Source organism: Ictidomys tridecemlineatus, chromosome 1 (genome assembly GCF_052094955.1).
Source record: "Ictidomys tridecemlineatus isolate mIctTri1 chromosome 1, mIctTri1.hap1, whole genome shotgun sequence".
NCBI lineage: Eukaryota > Metazoa > Chordata > Mammalia > Rodentia > Sciuridae > Ictidomys > Ictidomys tridecemlineatus.
Genome location: NC_135477.1, coordinates 44,462,296 through 44,488,102, shown reverse-complemented (window position 1 = coordinate 44,488,102; position 25,807 = coordinate 44,462,296). Strand labels below are relative to the sequence as shown.

The following is a 25,807-nucleotide window of genomic DNA, read 5'->3' as shown; positions in this document are numbered from 1 at the left end:
CCAAAAAGCAGGCAAGTGGGTGACTGGGGGTCCCTCCATCCTGCTATCTGGGGGAAAATGACATCCCCCACCCATGGGAGAAACAGGCATTAATGACAAGAATGCAGCCTTTCCCTGGGGAATTGGGTGCTGCTGGGGGGCTCCCAGAGCACTTCATCCACTTTGGGTTGTGTGGGTGACAGGCAGGCGTCAGCCTCCCATGGGTGGAGAACAGCTGTCTTTGCCAACTCCAAGGCAGAGCCCCACAGCTGGGTGTCCAGAGGCCTCCTGGAATCATCCCATCAGAGGGCACAGAACAGGGTCCTCCCATCTAAGCCCCTCAGGAGAACATACAGAGAAAAAGGGACTGATTAGTTGGGGCCAGATGGACCTTACTACCCTCCATTTTCCTTCTTGGACTACTTTATACCAATGACACAATCATGGGAGACTTCTCAGAAGAGGTGGCAGTGGTGTTAGGCTTTGAAGAAATATGCAGGAAGGATTTCAACAGGGATGGTAGGAGATCCTTGCCTTTCCACTGGGTAGGGATAAAAAGGGCACAGATGAGACATGTATCGAGGGCCGATGTATGGATTCCTGTATTCCCAAAGGTCAGAACTATTGAACCATGTGACCCACAGAGGGCTGCTACATGGAAGGTAACCCTTTAGAGTTGGATAGTGCACAACCTGAATAACAATATATGGCAACCTTATGTGTATATGATATCCCTATGTGACATATACCCAATACATACTACTTTGAATGATTAAGTGAATAATGTTGAATAACAAAACACATCTATATATGGCAGTGCTTTTTAACTATTGTGAGGCAGTTAATTCTGCCAGTCGAAAGTGAGGGAACCTTAATCCAGATTGGCTTTAGATAAGAGAATGTATAATTTCAAATAAGTCTGGGTCCCCAAATTCAGTCGCCTATGGACTCACGTGGGAGCAGGGGCCCATCAGACATTGACAGAAATCTGCTTTCGTCTCCTCTTTCCTTGGTAATGACTTTCTTTTCAGGCAGGATCTCCTGTGAGGCATCAAAGACGGCTTGGGGCTCATGTGTCCGGGTTTGGAACCTTGGCAGGAAGAGTTTCCTTCCTGAGGATTCTAGAAGGAGGCCCACAGGAGCCTGTGCGCGTACCCACCTGCCACTCAGTCACGGAGGGGGGACGAGGACGGTGGTGGAGTGCCACGCATTGTTGGGTAGGGCCTGAAACTGGGGGGTGGCTCCCCACAACCATGGGGACCCAATGCAGAAGGAGGTGTGAGCCCCAAAGTAAATGGAGCTTCCATCACCAGAAGCAGAGAGAACAGGTGTGGTGAGGAAACGCCATCGCTGCCCCGACTGCAGCAGTACTGTTTGGTCACGTGAAGTCTCGCTTAGCAGCCGGACATGGAAGCAGATAGAGACGGGCTGCTCTGGCAATGTTCGTGTGGGGAGGACGCGTCCTGGGGGTCATTACTCTGTACGTTCTTAATACCACATTTTTTAAGACACCATATCCTCCCTGGGCAATAGACGTCCTCCTCTTATTATTAATTACTAATGTAAACACCTCCTTTTTCCATAGCTATTACCGCTTTCTTCTTCCTCAGACAGCTTATTCCAGAGTTTTCCAAGGGGCATGCCACTACATGGGTCTTTGGACCCTCTGAAGAGTTTAGCGTGGCCAGGTGTGTCTAGGAATTGCACAGCCTCTTTCTCTGGGAGAAATCTGAAGTGCACAGGCATTTACAGGGTCCTGAAAAGTCTTGCACTCACCTGTTGAACTGTGTGCAACTCAAGATGTCCCCCAACCAGTCACCTGAAGGCTCTTATTTTCTTTTCACTTCCCACAGGAGGATTTAATATTTTCTGGAAGTCACGGCCGGGGGACATTGCATTTGGCACACTTTCACACGCCCGCTGGTTTTATGGCTTCTGACACAGGGCAGGGGGAGGGGCTCCCCTGGGCATCCAGATCCTCACCAGGCCCCCAGTGAACAGGGTTGAGCCAATGTCCCCAAGTATGGGAGGGAACACTGTACCCCTTGGCCGCACATGAGAGCTTGGGACACAGTCCTGATTGCCCTCAGCCCCCACCTCTCCGCCTCTCTGGATTTGGCAGCCTCGTGTGTGAAATGGTCATGGTCTTCCCCACCGCTTGGCTGGTTGAGGGTTGAATGCTGGTGTGTGTGTGCTAGTGACTGGCACCTGTGACAGGCTGCATGCACACGAGCCAGTAACTGGTCACCCCAAGCACTGAGCTCTGACTTCTGGGAGGGGAGAGTGAGGGGACAGAAGTAGGGGCCAATCAGATCCTGGGGAAGAGACTCCTGGTGGGCCACCATCTTGGTCCACATGGGCCAGAGGGGCTGGTGACCGATGAACTGGAGCAGCAGAGGTTGGAGAATGGGGAGCCCATCTGGGCCTGGAGAGGACCCATGTTGGGGGCCTCAGCTTTGTCTGTTAGCTCTTGAATGACTTGTCACCTTCTCTGTTGTGTCTCAGCTTCCTCCTCTGTGAAATGGGTGAGGTGCCATGAAACTCACGTGATTATTCTCGACAATATCATTATAACGGCTTAGAGGAAGAGACTGTCTCTCTTTCTGTGAATTGGGAAGAGCTTAGGTTTGTGATCTAACCGGCCTGATATGGTATCCTAGCTTATCCACTGACCAGCTGTATGACTTTAGACAGCTTACCTAACCTCTCTGAAGTTCATTTGTTCTCATGTTTAAAACAGATCATGCCTTCTTCCTGGTGGAGTTATTGGGAAGGTTGAAGGAGAGCTGGTAAGTGCCATGGCTAATGGAGTCCTGGACACATGCCAGGCATGAATAGGTACAGTCATTTGGGTCACGTGACCACTCACCGCAGTTTCCCACACCAGCCTGTCAGCCTTGAGTGAGCCAAGCTCAGAGCACCATGAGAAGATGTGATCTGCCACTGGTTCATTCCAGGTCAGATTCTTTGACAGCACACTCCAGTACACAAAGCTCCTCATGGACAAAAGGCCTTCTGAGCAGGGCCACAGTGGGGGCTTCTCAGTCACCTCCTCTACAAACCCACCCATCTGAGGCCGAGGCTCACTTAGGCCCTGCAGGGAGCAGAGGGACCCAGTCGTACACGATGCCGGAGTCTGGGTAGGAGTCCGAGGCCTGCTCCACGGGGCCTGCCTGCCGCAGGTCTTGGCCTGTCAGCGCCTCAGGCTCCCCTTTAGCAAACCAGGGCTATCAGAATTGATGACCTATTGATTTCCCTTCCTAGAAGGTTCTAGAATCTGGTATTGCTTCTGCGATTTCAAGAGAGGACCGGGAGCGGCGGTTTGATGGAAGCTGCACATTTGGAGGCCTGGATTCGGATCCTGCTCTGGGGCGGTGCCAAGTGTGGGCCATGAGGAGGACACAAGACCCTCCTGCACCCTCCAGTAGGGAGAAGAGAGGTGCAGATCAGCACTGGGAGGTGCCAGAGACGCAGAGCAGGATCCTGTGGCCACAGCTGGGCCTGGGCTTGCTGGGGAGGCTTTGTGGAGGAGGGGTGGCTGAGTGAGGTCCAGCAGGGGAGCGGAGGGGTGGGGCCGAGGAAGGAACTCCAGGTTGAGGGGTGGAGGGCCTGGCACCTGCAGCGCATGGCTGTGTGGGAGGCCCAGGTGTCTGGCCACCCTCGGCTCCCAGGACTCTAGCAGGACCTTCCTGTCTTGTGTTCTGTGCCTGAAATACTGTGCCTGAGAATCACGGGGTGGGGTTCCACCAGCCCTGAGCTGGCCAGGAGTGTGTGCGGCAGCTCAGGTGGGGGTCCTGAGACCTGGGAGCACCTCGTTGCCAGAAGCTGACTCTCCACTTTGCTACCCTGGGCCTTGGCTTCCTCACCTGTCCGGGGCGAGGTCACCTCCAGGCTACAGGCTTGAAGGAGTTAAGAAACAGGATGCTAAGAGCAGCCTCTGGCAGGTACCAAGTGCTCATTAGGCTCTAGCTGTCCCCTCCTGCCCCACCCGCCTGTGAGATATGAAGGGGAGTGAGAGCAGGAGCCAGCCGGCCATCCAAAGTGACTGAAGTCCAGCCTGGCCCTCCTGTCTGTCTCCTGGCTTTCTCCCTCTCTGTCCCTCCCTTTTCTTCTTCCTTGTGTGCCTCTCTCTTTCCCTCCCTCCCTTCCCCTCCCCCCGGCTCTGGCTCTTCATCCCACCAGCTGCCCCAAAGGGCCTCTGGTGCTGGGGCCTATGTGCAGAGCTCCTTGGTCTGACCAGACCACAGGCCTCTCTGGGGGCCTGGCCACCCAAGTCAGGCCCCTGGACTTCTGTCTCTGAGCCTGGGAGGCCTGGGGCTGGGCTTGGCCTCCCATCTGTCCCTCCCTCCCTTGTCCCTTCCTTACCCCTTCTCAGGGCAAACAGTACCTGGCATCTGTCTTCTGGGACAAGCCGCTTCCAGGCCCCCAGTTGGACAGATCGAGGTCTATCCCCTGCAAATGATGGAAGTTGTCAAAATGAATGGCCCTGCCACAGCGGAGTTGCCCCAGACCCCAGGGACCCACCGTGGGCTTCCTGCCCACCCAGGAGGGAGCACTTGAGGCCAGTTTCTGAGCCTTGCAGTGACAGCCCTCCTCTCCTCCTCCACGGAGCTCAGGGAACAATAGCCCAGTGGAACCTGAGAGCCAGGCTCTCAGACCTGCGCTAATGAGCGTGCAGGTTTCCCAGCCTCGGAAATCGGCAGTCGTTGCTGGCTCCTGGGCACACAGCAGCCGATGATTGAAAGCCGAGCAGGGCTGCAGCCCTCCCTGACCCCACTCTCTCTTTTTGTGATGTCTGCATCGCTGCCCAGACCAATCTATCTCTTCATGCTGAATTTTTTTTTTTTTCAATCCAAATTGGGGAAAAAAAAAAATTGGACGTCGCCTGCATATTATTCCCTCTGGGCTTCAAATGGGCCTCCCAGTTAGGGGAACAAAATATGCTGTTTTAATTTGCAATAATAATAATTATTATTATTATTACCATTATCCACAACAACACCAAAGCCAATAAACGCGCGCACGGTAGCCCGGCGAGCAGCGCAACGAGTGCTTTTCCAGCTGAGCTTTCACTTGGCCCTCGTGCCCCTGTGAACCTGCCCCCTCCCTGGTCTGTAATGCAAGGAAGTCAGTCGCCTGGAGACTCCCAGCAGGGGCTGAGCAGGTGGGGAGGCCCTCTCCCCTAGGACTGGGGGTCCTGGTTTTCCCATGTCCTGGTCAAGGGATCGCATTAGCAAAACATTTTTCAGGTGGCAGAGCACCTGCCTGGGACAGGCCTGGGGCATGTCAGGAGATGTCGTCAGGCTGCCTGGACAGCTGAGGAGGTGGGGACAGGCCCCTGGGCCACATAACCCCAGCCCCACCCACGAGGGCATGCCTGGCTTCTGGGAGGTCCTGAGTGTAAAAACTGAAGTCAGCTCTGGAAGGCCCCATTCTCCTTGCCGATATCACAGGGCCTTTGTACTTGAATTGTAACGTTTGTACAGAAAAACTCATACATATAACATAAAGTCCAGTGAATTTTTTCAAACTTAACAAGCCCTGGACTGAGACACAGAAACCCTCCCTCCAGACCCCCAGCTCCCAGGAGTGAGCTGCTTCTGTTTGTGTGTTGTAAGAAGAGATTTATACATGCAATGTGGGCTTTTGAATTTGACCTTTTTTAAAAAAAATTTGCAAATATGTATGTTTATTAAATTAGGTTTTCTTTTTAAAAATTGGTTCTAATTAGTCATACATGACAGTAGGATGCATTTGGACTCATTGTGCACAAATGGAGCACAGCTTCTCATTCCTCTGGCTGTACCTGGTGCAGAGTCACACCAGTAGTGTGATCATACATGTATATGTATATACATGCATATCATACATGTGATCATACATGTAATAATGTCTGTCTCATTCTACCATCCTTCCCACCCCTGCACCTTCTCTCCTGCCTTCACACTCCTCTGCATCATCCAAAGTTCCTCCATTCTTCACTACCTGCCTCTCCCCATTATGGATCAACATCTTATTAGAGAAAACCTTTGGCCTTTGGTTCTTTGGGATTGGCCTATTTCACTTAATATGATATTCTCCAGCTCCATCCGTTTTCCAGCAAATTCTGTAATTTCATTATTCTTTATGGCTAAGTAATATTCCATTGTGCATATACACCACGTTTTCTTTATCCATTCATCTGTTGAAGGGCACCTATTTGCAGTTCCACCAGCAATGTATGAGTGTGCCTTTACCCCCCACATCCTTGCCAACAATTATTGTTGTTTGTATTCTTTATAACTACCATTATGACTGGCATGAGATGAAATCTTAGAGTAGTTTTTTTTTGTCTTTATTGGTTTGTTTGTTTGTTTGTTTATTTATTTATTTATTTTATGTGGTGCTGAGGATCGAACCCAGTGCCTCCCACATGCTAGGCAAGTGTCTCACACATACTAGGTTGGTTCCATAGCTTAGCTATGTTGAATAGAGCTGTTATAAACATTGATGTGGCTGCATCCCTGCAGTATGATGCTTTTTAAGACCATTGGGTATATGCCGAGTAGTGGGATTTTCCACTTGGCATTATGCCTGTGATGTCCCATGAGGCACAAGTTTCTATCACTGGTTTTCAGGAGATCCAGGTCCTGCGGCACTGTCTTCAGTTGCAGGAATCAACAACAGTGGTAATGGGCTTTCCAAAAAATTATTAATTAATTAATTAATTTTAATTAGGCATATATGACTACAGAATGCATTTAATTCATTGTACATAATTGCAGCACAATTTTTTACTTCTCTGGTTGTACGTGGTGTAGAGTTGCACCACAGGTGCAGTCATATGTGTACCTAGGGTAATGATGTCTATCTCATTCCACCATCTTTCCTGACCCTATTCCCCAACCCCTTCCCTTTGCCCAAAGTTCCTCCATTTTTCCCATGCCACCCTCCAATTATGGATCAGCATCCACTTATCAGAAAGAACATTTGGCCTTTGTTTTTTTGGGGGGGTTGGCTTACTTTGCTTAGCATGATTTTCTCCAACTCCATCCATTTACCTAAAAAATGCCATAATTTGTTTCTTTTGCTGAGAAGAAGCTTTTTAGTTAGAGTTTATTCCATTTATTATTTTTTGATTTTATTTCTTGCACTTTAGGAGTCTTGTTAAGGAAGTCGGGGCTTAATCTGACCTGATGAAGACTTGGGCCTACTTTTTCCTCTGTTAGGTGCAGGGTCTCCGGTCTAATTCCTAGGTCCTTGATCCACTTGAAGTTGAGCTTTGTGCATGGTGAGAGATAGAAGTTTACTTTTATTTTGCTGCATAGAGATTTTCTCTTCTCCCAGCATCATTTGTTGAAGAGGCTATCTTTTCTCCAATGTATGTTTTTGGCACCTTTTGTCTAGTATGACATAACTGTATTTATGTGATTTTTGTCTCATGTCCTCTCTTCTGAACCATTGGTCTACATTTCTATTTGGGTGGTGCTGAGTTTTTTAGTACTATGAACTCTTTGAGAATCTCATGGAAGCTGGGGAATTTTCTCCCAGAAATACGCTCATAATTTTGCATCTGATTTCAGGAAATTCATGGACTCTGTGGACTCAACCCTGCCCAATATCCATAGAAGACCTCTTGTTCCAAGCTCTAAATTCTAGGTGTGTCGTAACAGTTTGATTTTGAGTCCTACTTTCTTTGTGGGCTCAGTCCTTAACAGGGCATTAATAAAGTAGAGGCACCGAAAATAAGACAACTCAGGAAGAGCTATTTCTGATAGAACTTTATAACTCCTCTAAAAGTGGCAAAGTCACCCTCATATGAAAAAACAATGTTGTCCCTCTTCCTTTACCTATGGGATTAGTTAGAACTCATGTCACTGGGCATCATGAAAGGGGTGCATACTCTTCCCACATTTTAGGGCTCGCAATGCCTTCCGCTGCATGGGGGATCCATCGATGGCCTGATCAGTTGGGATCCCATGCTTTGCGGGACGATTGTGTGGCCAAGGATCCCCCCCACTGGGTCCTCATTATATCCCACCAAGTGGCCAGGCTGTGGGTCCCATGCTCATGGCTAGCACAGCACACTCCAAGGGAACAGTGGCTTCAGAGGTCAGGCTGAGAGAAGCCAGTGCAGGTGAGGAGTGCCACACCTGTGGGGGAGGGGCTGCAGGTACTGGGCTTCTTGGGTGTGTGTGGGGGGGATGGGAGCAGAAAGCCACCTCTGGGTGTCCACAAGGAGATCCTAAGGAAGAGGAGCTCACTAAAGATGGGCAGGAAGTCTCCAAAGATGAGTCCCTGCTTGACAGGAGAGAGAAGTCCCACCTGACTGAAGCTGGAAGCCAGGTGCTAGGAGGGCAGTGAGCTCCTGACCAGGCCAGGCGACATGTCCACTAATGCTGGATGGTCCCTGGACAAGGGGCCGATGGACTGAATGATCAAGGTTTCCTCGGAGATTTGCTGGTCTCCAAACCCAGGTCTCTCGACCCCGGCTCAGTGTCCTCCTGCCTTGCTGAAGGCTGACCTGATGGAGCTTGGTCATTACCCAGCACTGCCCCATCCTGTGTGCAGGCGGGGACTCGCATAAGACAACCTGAGGTGCAGTTTTAAGTTTTTTGAGTTTTGAGTTTTTGAGTTCTTTATATATCCTGGAGATTAGTGATCTATCTGATGTGCGTGTGACAAAAATTTGCTGCCGAAATGTAGGCTCAGGTTGACGAGTGCCTCTGCAGAGAGTATTCTAGAACTCCCAGCAGCTGGGGTCTCGATAAACAGGTCTCTGTGGATTTTGGCAAATATTTTCCATTTCATAAAATGTGGCACAATGTCGGGTCTGTTAGCCTTGAAAAGCCACACGAAGGAGGCCGTGTTGACCCAGTGGCTTGGTTCCTGGCGCTGGTGGCTGCCCACATTGGCAGTTCCCCCACTGTGCTGAGGCCCCCCCCCCACCAAGCTGCACTCCCCGAAGAGGGAGAGCTGGGAAGGCTGGTGGAGAGCAAGGGCGCTTGGTCACCCGGAGGGGGGCTATTTCACTGTGGGTCTCGGGGCAGAAGAATCACCCTGTACTGGCCCCTTTCCACCTAGTCGCTGGGTCCTGCTACATTCCCCTCTGCCCTGCCCTCCCTCCCTCCCTCCATCGCCCCTCCTTCTGCCTTTGCCTTAAGCAGATTCTCACCCTTATTGCTTGGACTAGTGCAGTAGACTCAGACTCAGCTTCTCCAAGGAGCCAAGAATGCCACACTTCACTGTCCAGTTCCTCTCAGCCTTTAATAGGTGATTAACGTACCTGAGTGGACCGGAAGCTGCTTTGCCAGGTGTACGCACATGCTTTTGACAGAGCAACCTTTCAGAGATCAGAACACAGATCAGATCCCATCACCCCCCCTGCCTGCCCCTCCCCCTCCCCATCATGCACCCAGGACAATGGCCCTTGACGCTTTGCCTTGGGCCTCCTAGGGAAAGCCCAACTCAGATGCCTGGCAGCATCTGATCCGTTTTGGAATCCCCTTTCCACGACCTGTTTCCATCAGGAAGAGGCGGGGAGCAGCCACACCTCCCATCTGGCCCTATCCACCTGGTTTGCACTTTGGGTTCCAAAGACATTTTGAGCTGTCCCTAAGCTCGGGGACATCTGGGGTGGCCGTGGCACCCCTCTCAGCATTATTTGCTGCATGGATCTTGCTGATCTGAAAATGGGTCTCTAAGCCTCAGGGTTTATGACAGATGACCAGCTCCTGGCCCTGTCCTGGATCCAGGGTCGCTGCAGAGGGCTCTGCGGGCCAGGAGCCAGGAGGCCTCTCGTGGTGCACCCCCTCCCCGCCAATCCAGCCTCAGCTGCAAAGACCAGATAACACTAAGCCCCTTACCCGGGAGCCTGAGCAGAAATCCCACTTTACACTCACTGGGGTGGTGGCCGTGGGGCTGGCTCTGGATGCGAGGATGGCACTGCAGGGCAGCCCAGGACACCTCTCCTTGTCATATCATTGTGTCACCAGCAGTCTCACACATTCAGATCGGGGCAGCTTCACAACCATGGGGGACATAGAAGACCCCTGAGGGGTCACACAGCGAGCTGTGTGGATCCAGAATCTTCCACCTGGTCCCATAGCCCAGATCCCACACCCTCTCTGGGAGGCCCTGGCCTATCTCCCTTCATGTCAAGGCCACTGCGTGCCTGTCAGGCCCTCCCCGGCTTATCTACTTCCAGTCTTCTCCCCTGCCCCCTGGTCCTCCTCTCTGTGGGCTGCTCCTTGCAGCCACCTCCTCCCCTGTCTTCCTACCTACCCTCTGCACACAGCAGGCTTCAGTGATCTCTCAGTCACAGGCTGCAGATCCTGCCATCACCGCGAAACTCACCAGGGCTTCCCACTGAACCTGGAGGGAAGGCCAGGGTCCTCACCGGGAGGCTGACATCCCTGGTCTGCCCACCCCTCCACCGTGCTCAGGTGCTCTGCTGTCCCCCCTGGCTTCCCCCACCTGGAGCTCTGTGCTCCTCATCTCTCTGCCTGGCTCACACGACCACCACGACACGGGTGGTTCTGTGGTCAGCCCCACGGACACCAGCTGGGTGTGCATGCTTGCACACCTGCGCGTGAGGCTGTGCGTGTTAGGGAAGGGAGGAGAGCGCTGGGGTGGGAGGAGGGAGTCCAGGGAGTGTTGCTTGGAGAAGAGGCCAGCTCCCCAGAGACACTTCATGGCAGAGAAGCAGTGCGGAAAGCCAGCTTGTGACGTTGCATGGACCTGGGTTCCAATCCCCATTCTGACACTGTGCTGAAAGCCAAAGGACCACTTTGAGACTCTGTTGTTTTTTTCATCTAGTAAATGAGAATTCCAGTTGTACCTGTCCACATGAAACAGAGTTAGTCTTAAATAAATAGGAATGTTTTCATTTTCAGTTGACAAATCAACAGAGAAAGAAGAGCCAGAATTTGAAAGATTAATATTCACATCTCTAACTGGCTGTGTGACCTGAAGGAGCTAACTGCCCTGTCTGACTGCAGGCACCGATGTCCTGCATTGTGGGGAGAACCACTGTTTTCTCCTATGGGAACTTTCTGAAGAATGAGCAGACAGCTCTAAGTATCAGGAGAGAGGCCGCCAAAGACTGAGAATAGGGACCCGGATTTGGGTTGGGGGGATCTGAAGTCTGTGGTTGACAAGACGCACATAATGACAACAATTATTATGGGGACGTCCTCTTTGAATCATTCATGGTGCCAGAAACTATATATATATATATATATATATATATATATATATATATATACTCAAATTCTTAAGTGAATCTTGCTAATTAGATGTGCTCATCCCCATTTTACCAAAGAGAAAAATGTCACGAGTTTGGTGACTTGCCAGACTCTATTCAGATAGTAATTAGTGGGGTTGCTGTCTGACTTTAAGATTTAAAGTCCATATTCTTTCCAGAAACCATCATATAGAGGTGCCCTCTGAGGCCTGCTCTCTGGTATGGTAGCCACTGGCTTTCATGTCTAGTTATATCATATTAATTAAAATAAAATAAAATTTAAAAATCAGTTTTTTTCCTCATCATCTACATTTCAAGTCTTAGGTCCATGTAGTTAAGGGCTACCGTATTAGAAAGGGCAGATGTAGAACAATCCTATCTTTCTAGAAAGTTCTGTAGAACTTTCTGCCCTAACATAGCAGCAAGCTACATCTGTGCAAGGTTCGTGGAAGCTTGGTTAATGGACAGATGGCTGCACATCCCTGGGCATGGTCTAGGGTCCTCAGGGGGCAGGGAAGTGGGGTTCCCTTTAGATTCACAATGGCCTCTTATAACCTACTACCACTCGGGTCAAAGAGCAGCACTCTGGGGGAATGCAATGGCACCGTGCCAATCCCGTGGCTTCTCTGAGCGTGGATTGTGCTGACAAAACCTAGGGGACCTGTTGAATCAGAATCTGTATCTTAATGAGATTCCCCAGGTGACTTGTGTGCGCAGTACGTTGGAGAGTCCTAAGGATATTCCTTACTGCCACACTGACTCTGCACCCAATGCCAACTCCTCGGGGTGACATCTTCTAAGCCCTGCAACATCCACGTGTCTGAGCTGTCAGTGTGCCATGTGGCTCTGGGACTGGGCATCTGCTTTAGAGATGGAATGCAGATGGTTTTTTCTTCCTTTTAGGTTTGTACATATCTAAGGTCAAAGCTAGAAGGACCTTTACCCATAATCTCATCCCAACTGCTCATCTCGTAGATGGAGAAACCAAAGCTCGGAGAAGGAAAGCAGCTTATCCTAGTGCAGTGTCAGGCTTAACCAAGGCAACATGGCCCGGTGTTTCGGCTCAGTGTGACGCTCGGCAATGAGGAGAGCACTGTGTGCCACAGAGGCGGTGCCTGGAGCTGGCTCACCTCCTTTGCCAAATGCAGGGTCTATTATTCTCCCCACCCTGTCTCAGGAAATGGAACTGGTCGCCATGGTTACCATTTATTGGCAGGTGCTGTGTCCTAGGTGCTCTGCTAAGTGTTCACCTGTGTTCTTTCACTGTATCCTCACAACCCTGTCTCTGATGGGGACATTTCACTGAGTGTGGCCCAGGGAAGTCAAGGAGCTTGCCCAGCATCACACAGATAGGAAACCGTGCAGCCGGGATTCAGACCCGGAGTCTGGCTCCAGAGCACAGGCTCCCCCATCTCTCCCACAGGGACTGTGCGGAGAATCCATGGGGAAAGTGGATCCCTAGCACCTGAGGCTGCTCAAGGTAAGAGAAGATGTAAAGGGACACTCGGTCACTGTATGTCAGTTTCTGTGATGGTGACAGTGGCCCAGCACTGGAGTCAACCCACCTGGAGAGGAAGAAGGAGTGACAAGTCACTAAGAGGAACATGTGGACGCATTGGCTTTGGAGATGGACTCTGAGAACATCTGAGAACTTAGGAGACAGTGTGGTGGAGTGAAAGGAACCATCCCGTGCTTTGGCCTGGGCCGTGAATCCACCCTAGGGAGGCAGCTGCGACCTGGGAGTAGGAGTTGGCAAGAGGGGAGGAAACAAAGAGGTGCCGAATGACTGCACGGGCAGAAACGAGTGTGCGTGCGGTGGGGAGAGGGAGAAAAGGCAGCGAAGGAGAAGCTCCAGGCCACACAGTGCCCAAGGTCAAGGCGCTCTTCTTTTTGGTGGGAGGGGTGAAGGTATGGGGATTGAACTCAGGGGCACTTGCCCACTGATCCACATCCCTAGCCCTATTTTGTGTTTTACTTAGAGTGTTTAGGGCCTCACTTTTTGATGAGGCTGGCTTTGAACTCGCAATCCTCCTGCCTCAGCCTCCCGAGCTGCTGGGATTACAGGCCTTTGTCCCAGTGCCTGGCAAGGCACACTCTTAAAAGACATTTAATTGATTCAGTTTTTGTTTGCATTATCGCAGTGTGCTGCATCATAAACCCTTTTTTCCTCTTAATTTCAGTTGCATCTGCCTAGTGCACAAGGTCTTGTGTATGTGTGTTGTGTACGTTGTGTGTACACACTCATGCACATGTGTGCATGGTCACAGATGTATGTATGGAGCTAGGGTGGGGCTGGGAGAATACCCATGCCCATCTAATTCAAGGGAAGCAAATCCTTCCAGATGCATGTGACGGCAAATTACGAGCCACCAGTAGATAGTATTTATTGCTTTTGTCTGCTCATTCATTGAGTCATACTTCCAGGAACTAGTTAGTGAGCAGCTACTATGTGAAGGGTAACAGATGAGGTCAGAGCAGCCACAGATGGTGTGTGACTTTATCGACTTTTATTAGGACTTTATTCTGAGTGAAATGAGGAACTACTATAAGGGTTTGGGCAGAGGAAGCAGCTGATCTTGTAGCTTTTAAAGATCTGTCTAGATGCTAGGATGATAATAGAACACAAGGAAGTGAAGATTGGAAACAATTGGGCCAATTAGCTATTGCAAGGATCCTAGCAACCCACAAAGGTGGCTTGGACGGGAGGTAGCAGGAGTGTGGATTACCATTGTGAGGTATCTAGAAGTCAGGGGGGAAGAGGTCTGGAATTTAGGAGAAAAGCCCAGGGTGGAGATGTGCATTTGGGAATCTTTCAACCCATAGTTGGAATTTAAAGCCCTAAGATAAGGGTTGTCCTCAGTCCTACCCCTGAGGTTTCCAAAGCAGCGAGAGTAGACAGAACAAGGGATGCAGGGACAGTGCCCTGGAGGACACCGCTTAGTCTTGTGCACGCGACTCAAGGGAAGCTACTTTGTTATGGTCATGGACCACCTTGCTAAGCCCAAAGGCCCCATTCCAGTTCTCCTAGTATCTGAGTTGTGTTTGATCTGTTTCATTCACACAGGAGCCAAAGAATCATGGTGAATACGCCCTGCTTCAGAATCCCTGCAGCTGTCAGGAAAGAGGAAGAGGATCCTATGTGTGGAAGGGAGTCTCATCCACATTTCTTTTGGTTGCCAGGGACGGAAGACCACCTCACCTGAGTCTGGGGATGCAAACACGTCCCAGAACCCAGAATGCCGGGTGAGAATTAGAAGAGAGCACTATGGGGTGCTTTAGCCGGGAGATGCCACGGGTATGCTTGGTTTGTACATTTCCAATTTCAATATCTACCTATGCAGGGGCTCAGGGCAGCAAGTGACTTTGGCACATTGACCTTTGTGTCCTGTGACTTTGCTACTCTCACTTATTTGTTCTCACTTATTTTGTAGATCATTTGGGGTTTTCTACATAGATAATCATTTCATCAGGGAGTAAAGAGAGTTCATTTCTTTCTTTGCAATTTGTATATCTCTTATTTCTATTTCTTATTTTATTAAGCCAGCTTGCTTTGTTCCAGATTTGAAGAAGAAAGTATGTACTTTCTCACCACTAAATATGATACTTACTGTACGTTTTCTTTCTTTTTGGTAGATTTTTTTTAAATCATTTTATCAAGTTGAAAATTTTTGCCAAGATTTCTAGTTTGCGGAGAGTTCCCCCCGCTCTTTTTTTTTTTTTTTTTTTTTAAAAATTCCAAATTGTTGATGGTTGTTGAATTTTATAAAGTGAATTTTTGCATCAGTTGTTATGATGTGAATTTTCTTCCTTAGCCCATTAATGTGGTGGATTGGACTGGTTCGCAAATGTTGAAGCAGCCCTGCATCCCCAGGTTTCTTGGTTGTGTGTATATGTCTTTTTGTACGTTGTTGGATTCGACTCGCTAAGAATGTGTTGATGTTTGCATCTGTGCTCATGAAAGATATTGGTCTGTAATTTTCTCCTCTCATTATGTATTTTTGTGGGATTGGTGCTGAGGGAATCCGGCCTATGGGATGGGTTAGGAAGTGTTTCATCTGCCTTTAGTTCTGGAAGAGATTGTGAGAACTGTCATTGTCTCTTCACTAAACGTCTGATAGAGTGTGCCAGTAAAACCTGCTGGCCTTTCTTTTTTGGAAAAAAATTCAATTTCTTTAATAGATAGAGTGATACACAAGGTATCTATTTTTCTTTGCAAGAGTTTTGGTGATTTATGTCTTTGAGGAATTGGCCTGTTTCACCTAAGTTATTAAGTTTGCAGGCATAGAGGATTTCTTTTTTTAAAAGAATTTCCTTATTATTTTGTTAGCGTCCATGGAATTCCATAGAGAAATGCAGCTGGAAAGACCATCCACTGTTTAATACAACAAAGGTTTATTTCTTACTTGTGCCATCAATCAGGAGTGGGATGTGGGGGCCTCTGTTCCATTTGGTCACTTTGTGCCCCAGGCTGAGATTTGGCTGCCTTAAAGCTACAAAGATCACGTGACACATAGATTAGGTGGCTTCTTCCGTGGAACAGCAGGGGAAGAGATGGCTGGAGTAGGGGATGCACTCTGGCTCATCTAGGGTCCAGTGTGGAACAGTGGTCACACATCACTACTACCAAAGCCCTTTGGCCAGAGCCAGTCACATGGTATCACCTAAATGCCAGGAGCTGGCAGAGGATGGGATCAGACAGAATGTTTGGCAGACTCTACTGTCTCAACCACAATTGGCCTCCACCTAAGGCTTCTTTGAAATAAGTGTTTGTGGCTAAAATATCAGTCTCCTTGTTGGGCAGATGAGAGCGCTGATACGCCATCATTTATTTCCCAAAGAACAGATGACCCAGGAGCACGATCCGGCCCCTAGACTTTGTCTCAGTCACATCTTCAACCTTTGGACCATATACATTGCCCAGCACTTATCAGCTGGAATTCTAGACTCCCCTGTCAAACACTCTAACAGGTGAGATGGATGGATATTTCTCAAATGTGTGTATGGTAGTGATTTTATAAAAAAATATTTATCTGCGGCATGGAGACAGAAAATATGCAAACAATGCTTTGGTGGCTGCCAAGATTCAGACGATCAGAATGTGATTCTAAATCACACACATTTTGCTTAGTTGTTTTGGCAGAGCAGGAATATTTGAAAAAAAAATGAACTAGGTAGCAGGAGGGATTCCTCAAGGTAGAATAAGATGCAGGAGTCCTGAATTGAAGCAAATGGCAGTGGACAGTGGCTTCTGGTTATAACTATCTTCAGGAAGCTGGGCAGCATTTTCCACCAAGAGAGAAATATCTGTGGGGTGTACTTTTGTCTATTTTAGTCTCTCTTGAAACACACACACACACACACACACACAAACACACACCCTATCTGAAGTGCTGCAAACCAAAGTGTTCCAGATTTTGGATTTTTTTTTTTTTTAAATTTTGGAATATCTGAGCAGATTTTTATCAGCTAAGCATCTCTAATCTGAAAATCTAAAATCCAAAATTCTCCAAAATCAGGGGTTTCAAAACATTAAACAGGTAATCAAATTTTTTTTTTTTTTGATTTTGGGATCAGGGATGCTGAGAGTGAGAGAGGGGGAGGGAGAAAAGTTGCTATTGAATGAGTAATCTATGTAGTCCTCATGAATTGAAGATCAAAGGTAGGTCTTCCCATTGCACCTGATTCACATTTTCCACATTTTCCTCCCCATCAATTCTTACAAATCTTTTGTTTCTGCTTTTATATAATCAGAAGCAATTCATATCACCACTGGTAAAACTTGTCTTTTCAAAAATGTAATTTATGAGTGTTCTTTACTTATTAAGAATGTTAGATTTTTTTCCCCCATATGCTCTATAAATCTAAAACTAGCTAGGCCTATTGTTTGCATGTGTTCTCCAAGATATATATGCTGGAAACTTAATTCCTGATGCCATCGTGTTGAAAAGTGGTCCTTTAAGGGGTGACCCAGTCATAAGGACAGAACATGGTTAAAGCCATTAATAAAGAAGTGGGTTAGTTTTTGTGGGAGTGGATTCATGATAAAAAGATGAGTTGTCCCACTTTCTTTTGCTCTTGTATGCTCTGCTATGCAGATGGACGGCCCTCCATGCGGAATCAGAGCCCCCATACTGAGAAGAGTATCCATGCAGAAAGGAGGTAATGGCCAAAATGAGAGATTAGTTACATACAAGGAGATTGGCCAGATACGTAAATCTCTTCAGTATAATGGAGGCCAGTTTCCTGACTGTTGGAGAATTACAAATATGGAAAGGGAGAACTATAACGGATCCCACAGTATGGGATTGACATTGAAAGTTTTATTGGGAACTCATGATTTAGTTATAGTTTAGTATTTAGTATGGATCTAGTTTGATAACAGTAAATATAAATGCAAATATCATGTGCATGTGTGTGCTGTGTGTATTCTCTGTTCCCTGAAAGGACCTGGGGCAGTGACATCCCCAGGACAGTGAGCACTTTTAGCAGTACTTCTTGGCTTCTGCACACCCTCTGTGTTGGTTTTCTGTCATTGCTGTCACAAATCACCACACACTTCTTGGCTTAAACCACATACTTGTCTTAAATTTATAGGGGTTAGAATTCCAAAGTGGGCCCCACAGGGCTAAATATCAAGGTGTTGGCAGAACTGGAGGGAATCAGGTCATTCTGGAGGTTATCATGGAGAATTCATGCTCTTCTTATTCCAGCTTCCCAAGGCCATCTTTGATTCTTGGCGTGGGGTCACCTCCATCTCCAGTGATGGTGTCATTTGGAGCTCTGCTTTCCTTCTTACATCTCTTTCTATGTCTGACTTTTTTTTTTCACTTACAAGGATTGTGTTTATGTTGGGAACATCTGAATAATTCAGGATAAACTGCCCATCTCAAGATGAACTTCCGTGGTCATTATTATGTCAGCGAAGTCCCTTTGCTGTATTCACAGGTTTCTAGTGGTTAGGTCGTGGACCACTTTGGAGTCTATTATTCCCCATTAAAGGGAATTTGGAGATGTGGTAATTTCAAAGCTGGAACACGATGTTGCTTGAAAATAAAAAAGAACGCGAGGGATCTTTCTAAAAGATGTAGAACCAGCTTGAAAAAGCTCTCAGAGGCCAAATTGGGAACAAGATAAATAATAGTTACAGATTATAAATTAGCATAAAAGAAAAGTCTGTGCCTCTACATGGAGATAAATGAATAAATAATAAATAAATGTAAAGTTTGGTGAGGAATGGAATAGTTATGCAGTTTCAAAGTACCACCTTTCAAAATATATGCTTAGTACAAAGAGGGAAAGAGTAACTTTATTGTGGGGGAAGTCTGGAGATATCCCCTCATCAAGTGACCAAAGGGGAGTATCATCCATAATGGGATAAATTAAAGTTATGGATTGTTTGGTAAGTTACAATAACAACACAGCATTGGAATAGTCCAGGTTCTGGAAAACTTGTATGAATAATATATAAATACAACTATGAAGAAACATCAAACAATCCAAAATTGTGAGCTATTATAAGAAATCACCTGTGGTCTTCAAGATTTCAAGGTCATCAAAGTCAAGGAGAGTCTAAGAGAAGTGTCACTGAAGGAGACTAACAACACATGGTGATTACTCAACATGCTACCTGCACTAGATCCTTTCACTATAAAGGATGTTGTTGGGAAAATTGGTGACACTTGAACAGAATCTGTGGATTAGTAGTGACATACAATGTCAAAATACCAAATTCAATGTTACTTTCAATCTTTAAGTGAAAAACGGAGAGATTCTTTCAAGAGTACTCTTATCGCTGGGCCTTGTGAAACACACCTGTAATCTCAGTGGTTTGGGAGACTGAGGCAGGAGGATTTCAAGTTCAAGGTCAACCTCAGCAGCTTAGCAAGATCCTGTCTCAAAATAAAAATATAAAAATAAAAAGAGTTTGGGATGTAGCTCAATCATAGAGCTATCCTGGGTTCAATCCCCAGTACCAAAAAAAAAAAAAAAAAAAGTCAAGACAAACAGAAAGAATTCTGTTATTTATTTGGGAATGTGAGGATCACGGCCCTGGGAAACACATGTGTCATGGAAACCACGGGTGCATGCAAAGCAGGTGGGGGAAATGGAAACTTTACAGACAGAAGAAGGAGGATGACATAAGCCTTTTAAAACAATAATCCCTAGCTACAAGAATTAATAACAAGGATGTTCAAGGATGCATAATCGGGTGGCATCCGTCCAAGGTAAGACATTCAATTACTGGACAGCTGTCCTTGCAGAAGTGTTCTTTGTGTAAGTTGGTGGCAGCCTTTGTGCAAGGTGGTGGTTCTGCAGAATCTTTTGTGATAGTTCTTAGGTGTTGTAAGCATGAGAGCTCTTCCCTCATAACCTCCTTACTTTGATTTTGTTAGGGCTTCCCACACTGGAGTCTCCATTTTGATTTTGACAACTTTCCCAGTACTATTGGGAGCCTTGTAAGAATGATAAAATGTTCAGGGGTAATGGGCCACAATGTCACAATTTATTTCCAAATGGTTCAGGTAAGGGGTTCTTTGTGAGTCGTCCAACTCTTTGTAAGTTTGTGATTATTTCAAAAATTAATAATATAAAATAAAATCACAGTGGCCAGTTGGGGAAAAATAATCACCTGCCATTTTTGTTAGTGTTGTGTTCAATGTATAGATTAAAGGAAGACTGATATGTTTGCTTCAATACTGCATTTTTCATTAAATAAAAAGATATATATATCCCCATTTGTCAAGCTTACATTCATGTTCTTTGCTGATTGAAAGTGTGCCTTCCATGGATCTTCCAAAGTGCTTATTATGCTTATTCCTGATTATGTAAATTCTTGCGATTCAGTTAATGGAATCTATTTTTTTTTGCTGGTTTTATATATAAAAAGTGATTGATTTGGTAAATTAACTTCTTAAACAGTCCACGTTTTCTGTCACAGTGACAAAATAACTGAGATAAATCAACCTCAAGGAAGAAAGGTTTATTTTGGCTCACAATGTCAGAGCGTTCAGTCCGTGGTCACTCCGTCCTGTTGTTTTGCGTCTGTGGTGGCACAGTTTATCATGGCAAGAATGTGCTGGAAGAAAGCTGTTCACCTCATGGTGAGCAGGAAGCAGGATAGAGGAATGGTCTGGGGTCTCAATGTCCCTTCCAAGGGGACACCCTCCATTACCTAACTTCTTTCTGTTAGCTCCACTTCCTGTCCAACACCTCCTAATAGCGCCCCCGACTGGTGACCACATGTATGTACTCTGGGGAGCAAACAATAGCACAGTCGCTTTCAAGATTCTTGAAAAACAAGAATATATACAATAAAAATTGTAGCTTATATTTTTTCTAATAGTTTTTAGTTAATTAGAAAAAAAATCTTTTAAAGAATTATCTCACCCACCAAGGCTAATTATGGCCTCATTTTTCCAGTTTTAATACCTTATGTATTTCCTGAATGAAATTTCCAGTGAAGCGTTATTTCCAGGATAGTATTAAATAATAGCACGGTGCTAGGAATCTTTGCCTTTTGTATAACTTTAAATATTTATTATTATTATATTGCTAACTTTTGCCTATTGTGTAAAAAGAAGTATGCAAATATTCTTATTTTATTAAGAGTTGTTTTTTTTTCAAATTTGGATGTTGTCTTTGTAATAATCTTTATTGTCCCATCTAGAGAAACATGTGTTTTGTTCTTCTCCCTTAACTGATTTTACTGTTACAGTTAACTTGAGCCAGTCTTGCGTTCCTGTTGTATTGTTTGCCATGTTGTATTATACTTTTCATGGACTACTAGGTTGTATTTGAAGAAAAAAAACATTGTAGCTTAAAGTTGAATTTTGTAAATAGTTTGGTCTGGACCTTGCCTGTACTGTGCAGTCTTGATTAAGTGTTAACTGCCCTGATTATTTATTACTCTAAGAATAAGATGTTTGGAACAGTTAAAATACCAATAGATTTTTTTTTCTAGGTGGGATGGTGCTATGGTTTGGATATAAGGTGTCCCCCCAAAGCCCATGTATGAGACAATACAGAAATGTTCAGAAGTGAAATAATTGGATGATGAGAGCTGTAACCTAGTCAGTGGATTAATCCATTAATGGATTAATAATATGGGTGAACTATTGCATTATAACTATTACTATTACATTACTATTGCATTATAACTATAGGCAAATAGAAAATTGCTGGTGGGGGGAGTAGATCAATGGAGGCATGACCTTGGGCTGAATCTTGTCCCTGGCTGCACTTGCTCTCCCACCGCCCCATCTTTCTCTCTGCTTTCTGGCTGCCGTGAGCTGAGAAGCCTTCCTCTGCTCCGCACCTTCACCCCATGCTCTGCCTCCCCTCAGGTCCAGAGCAATGTCTCTAACAGACCGTGGGCTGAACCTCTGGAACCATGGCCCAGGTGATCTTTTCCCCGTCTAGGTTTTCTTGTCAGGTATTTTGGTGAAAAGTGGACTAACATGGATGGTGAATAATAGTGGCACCAAGAACAACGAAAATGCCTCTGAGATACAGAGACCACGTCTGAATGCGTCAGAGAACGTGGAGGCAGCTAGCACGAGGCTGGGGAAGGGGTCGTTTTACAGAAGTGAGGTGACTCTTTCCAGCGCCTTTTCCAAGTGGGAGAGTTTGCTGATTCGGGGTGTGAACAGGAGGCTGGTGATCTGGACTTTATATGGGCAGAGAGGGTTCTGCAAAGAGGGAAGAAACCCGGAGCTCTCTTAAGACTCTGGAAGGGCTTAAGCATATGGCTAAGGTTTTTTTTCTTTTTTCTTTAAGCAATTTACTAAACACTGGAAATGAATGGAAGAGAAGACAAAGAACTGGGTTAGAAAGGCTCTTCAAGGCAGAAGAGCTGCCTGTCAGTCTTAACAGCACAAAGAGGAGAGGGCAACACCTAGGTAGCCCACCCATGCAGAATCTCCGTGTGGTATAATGAAAATATATCTGTCCTTTGTCCCTGCTCCTGGTTTATGGTTTCTCAAATCCCTGGAATCTCAGGAGTTGCCAGAGTGCCTTCTGTACGCTAATGATAGGACTGGGGGCTCCTAGGTAGCTTCAGGATGGGTCAAGAGAGACTAGTCTTGATTAGAAGGCTGGGACTTCTAGACCCCCAGGGAGTGGCAAGCAGGAGGGACAGTAAGCTCCACAACCAACGGCCAGTCATGTCTGTAGAATGGAACATCCATAAATAACCCTAAGGGATAGATTTCGGAGAACTCTACTAGGGGACAGGTGGTGGCATTGGGTGGGTGGTGCCCCTCGAGAAGGCATGGAGGTTCCAGGCCACTCTCCACCTCCCCTACTTTGTCCTGTTCTTCTCTTCCCATTTGGCCACTTCTGAGTTTCACACTTTCTAATAAATGGGTAAACTTCAGTAAAGAGTTTTCTTGAGTTCTTTGAGTCATTTTGGTGAAGTATTGAACCTGGGGTTGGGGGAGTTGTTTGCATTTGTGAATTTATAGGCTGGTCCGATGTACCATCGGCCCAGGACTTACCGATGGCATTTGGAGTGTGGGCAGCCTGGTGGAACTGAGCCCTTAACCTGGGGTATCTGCAATAAGTCTGCGTAATCAGGGTCAAAATTGAACCGCTGGAGACCCAGGTGGTGTCAGAATGAGATGATCAGTGTCGGAAAAGGCCCCATTAATTTGGGGTCAAGAAGAAAACAAACCTGCATGGAGAAGGAGGGTAATCCAGAGGCAGGCTGGGCCACACTGCCGCTGAAACCCCGCCTTCGCCCTGGACAGGAACAAGCACTCAGGGACTATTCTGTTGATTATTGGAAGAAAGGGACAGTTCTCTCTGGCACACCCAATCTATTGTGTGACAAGTGAAGAGAGGAGTCACCTTTGAGGAAGGCGCCAGGGTGACTTAAAGGGAGCACAAGATCAGCTTCTGGGGCTCCCAGGCACGTTCTGGGTCGCGGAGAGGGGCTAGTTACACAGATGTGATCAGCTCCTCCGTGTGGAGCTCCGTTTACCATCTGTTCCTTTTGCCTGGCATGCAGTACACTTTAAAAATGTACATTACAATTTTTCTGAGTTTCAGCCATTTCCAGATGGAGAGGTCCCATTTCTCCCAGATCCTCCTTTTAATAAGGAAAGAACAGTTGATACCATAGAACAAGAAGGCGCAGGAAAACCTTGAAAGATGGGAAGAAGAAGAGTCCTCGGGATGTGAGGAGCAACCCGACAGCAAGTTCCTCTGTTTCCTTGTGGTCTACCCTACAGCCTCAGATCTGGAACCTCCAACAGGCATGAACAACACATCAACCAACCAAACAAAAGCTCCAACCTGTTTCCCTGAGCCAAAGGACCTCACAGCAGAAAACCTGTCTGGAAATACCCCCCTTCCTCCAGCTAAACACCAGTGGAAAATCCTCCTCTCTATATACTGTGGTTTTAGCAGGTCTGGACCAATAACTGAGCTCCCACCCTCCCCCGTCCATTCCCCTCCACTCCACTGAAGCAGACAGTGCTCTGAGCCCGGCTCTGGGCGATGCCAAGTGGACAGGAATGGAAATCTTCCATTTCCCCCAGCGGAATCAGGCAGTGTTCCAGTTTCCGTGCCAGGATAGCATGGGCCAGGCCGAGTGGGGAGCGAGTCTTCAATCCCTTGCCCAGCGGAGGCAGTCCGTGTGCCAATCTCCCCACCAGGAGAGTGTCAGTGGCCTCCGGGAGGGAGCTGAGCCTCCACGTACAGCAAGGTGGGATGTGATGGTGCAAAGGGAAAAATTGGACACCCCACTTCCTTCCAACCCCAAAGTCCGTGGGTCCTAGAGAGGAGCTAAGCCTCCATCCTCACCGAGCATCCTGCAGAAGAACAGGGGCAGGGCTTGTTGACGCAGCGATTCTTTACCTTCCCTTCCTGCTGTCACAGCCTCAGCAGGGTCCCATGGCAGCTGAGTGTCCACCCCCAGCCTGCAGCAGCAGGGCAGGGTGAGTCAGCCGCCTCCTTCAGCCCAGTGCGACCCAGAAGGTAGCTAGACAGCCCCTCACCCACCCAGCCAGTTCTGCTCCATCTCCAAAGGGAGGCAGCCTGGTTAGAAGAAGAAGAAGAAGAAGATTAAATAGGATGGCATTTCATAATACCCAAGATACAATTAAAAAAACCCACTCGTACCAAGAACCAGGAAAACCACACCATGAATAATAATAGACAATCCACGCAGAGATGAATCAGATGTTGGAATTATCTGCCAAGGATTTTAAAGCAGCCTTCATAAAAATGCTTCAACAAGCAATTATGAATTCTCTTAAAGCAAATGAAAAAAAATAATATCTTAGCAAAGAAATAGAACTTTTAGAAAAGAACTAAATGAAAATTATAGAAGTGAAAAATACAATAACAAAAAAAAAATACTAGCTGGATGGGCTCAAGAATAAGATGGAGTCTGACTGAAGCTAATGAGGGAACGTGAGGGCCGATCAGTAGAGTGGGCCCAATCTGGTTGAAAGAGAGAAAAATAGAGTCTTAAAAATTAACAGAGTCTCTGGGATTTGGGCAACAATAACAAAAGGACTAGAATTTATATCACTGGCGTTCCAGAAAGAGAGGTGGGAGTTCCCAATAATACATAGGTAAAGGCTAAGTCTTCCTACATCTGGCAAAAGGCACAAACTTACTAATTCAAGAAGCAGATTCACAATCTCAAATAAAATGAACCCAGTGAAATTTATGACAAGACATATCGTAATTGAACTTCTGAAGACTAAAGACAAAGAAAAAAATCTTAAAAGCCTCTAGGGATTAAAAAAAAAAAACCCCCACCTCAAGAGAAGTCTTCACTTACGCTTTCCAGTTTACCGTCAAGGGCGCAGCTTGGACACAGGCAAGCTGGAGAGATGTGTGTGGCAAGTGTGGTGTAGAGCAAACCAATTTAAACAACCAAGGACTTCCCATTGTCCACCAGAAACCACAGAGACCAGAAAAAAAGTAGTACGGGATTTTTGAAGCTCTGAAAGCAACTAATAGTCAACTACAAATTCTAGATGTAGATAAAATACACTTCAGCAATGAAGGGGGGAAATAAGGAGATTCTTAGATGAGGAAAAACTCAAGGTCGTTTTTGCCGGCAAACCGACCCTTAAGGAAGGCTCACAGAATTTCTCTAAACAGAGAGGAAGGAATAACAAGAGTATGTTGAGGAACTCCAGAGAAGGAAAGCAAACAGTGTGAAGGGTAAAGATAATAAACTGTCCTCTTTCTCATGAGTTTCTAATTTGATTTTAAATAAAATTTATTGATCAAAGTAATAATTATAAAACTATCTAAGATGGTGCTCCATGTATGTGAAAGAAATATTTACAATAATACACTTTTAAAATATGGAGAGCAAATAGTTTTAAATGTAAGTAATATTTCTAAACTTCATTCAATTAAAAAGTCAGTACCAACAGACAGTATTAGACTATGCATGCATATTGAAATACCTAGAGCAAACACTAACATGACGATGCAAACAATACACTAAAAATCATGATAAATAAATTAAGTTAGAATTATAAAAAATGTTTAAATGTTTCACATGAAGGAAGAAAAATAAAAGAAAAACGAGAAACAGAAGAAGCCAACAGAAAATATCTTAATAAACAGAAGACTTAA

General features: G+C 46.4%; 1 protein-coding gene and 1 long non-coding RNA gene across 7 annotated transcripts in view; both read left to right on the top strand.

Annotated features, from left to right (window-relative positions):
* Positions 1-25,807, top strand: part of Rps24 (ribosomal protein S24) — a 462,172-nt gene that overhangs the window by 356,629 nt on the left and 79,736 nt on the right. The gene's annotated exons all lie outside the window — the stretch shown is intronic.
* The window catches only part of LOC144375254 (uncharacterized), an 82,706-nt gene that overhangs the window by 44,252 nt on the left and 12,647 nt on the right, over positions 1-25,807 (top strand). Inside the window, exons 4-6 of one of the 5 annotated variants that reach the window (XR_013434849.1) lie at positions 14,268-14,498; positions 16,047-16,171; positions 17,299-19,938. This is a non-coding gene — a long non-coding RNA (uncharacterized LOC144375254). Of the gene's footprint in view, positions 1-14,267; positions 16,172-17,298; positions 19,939-25,807 lie in introns of those variants that run through there. The other 4 variants (XR_013434850.1, XR_013434848.1, XR_013434845.1 and 1 more) reach the window with 4 other exon arrangements.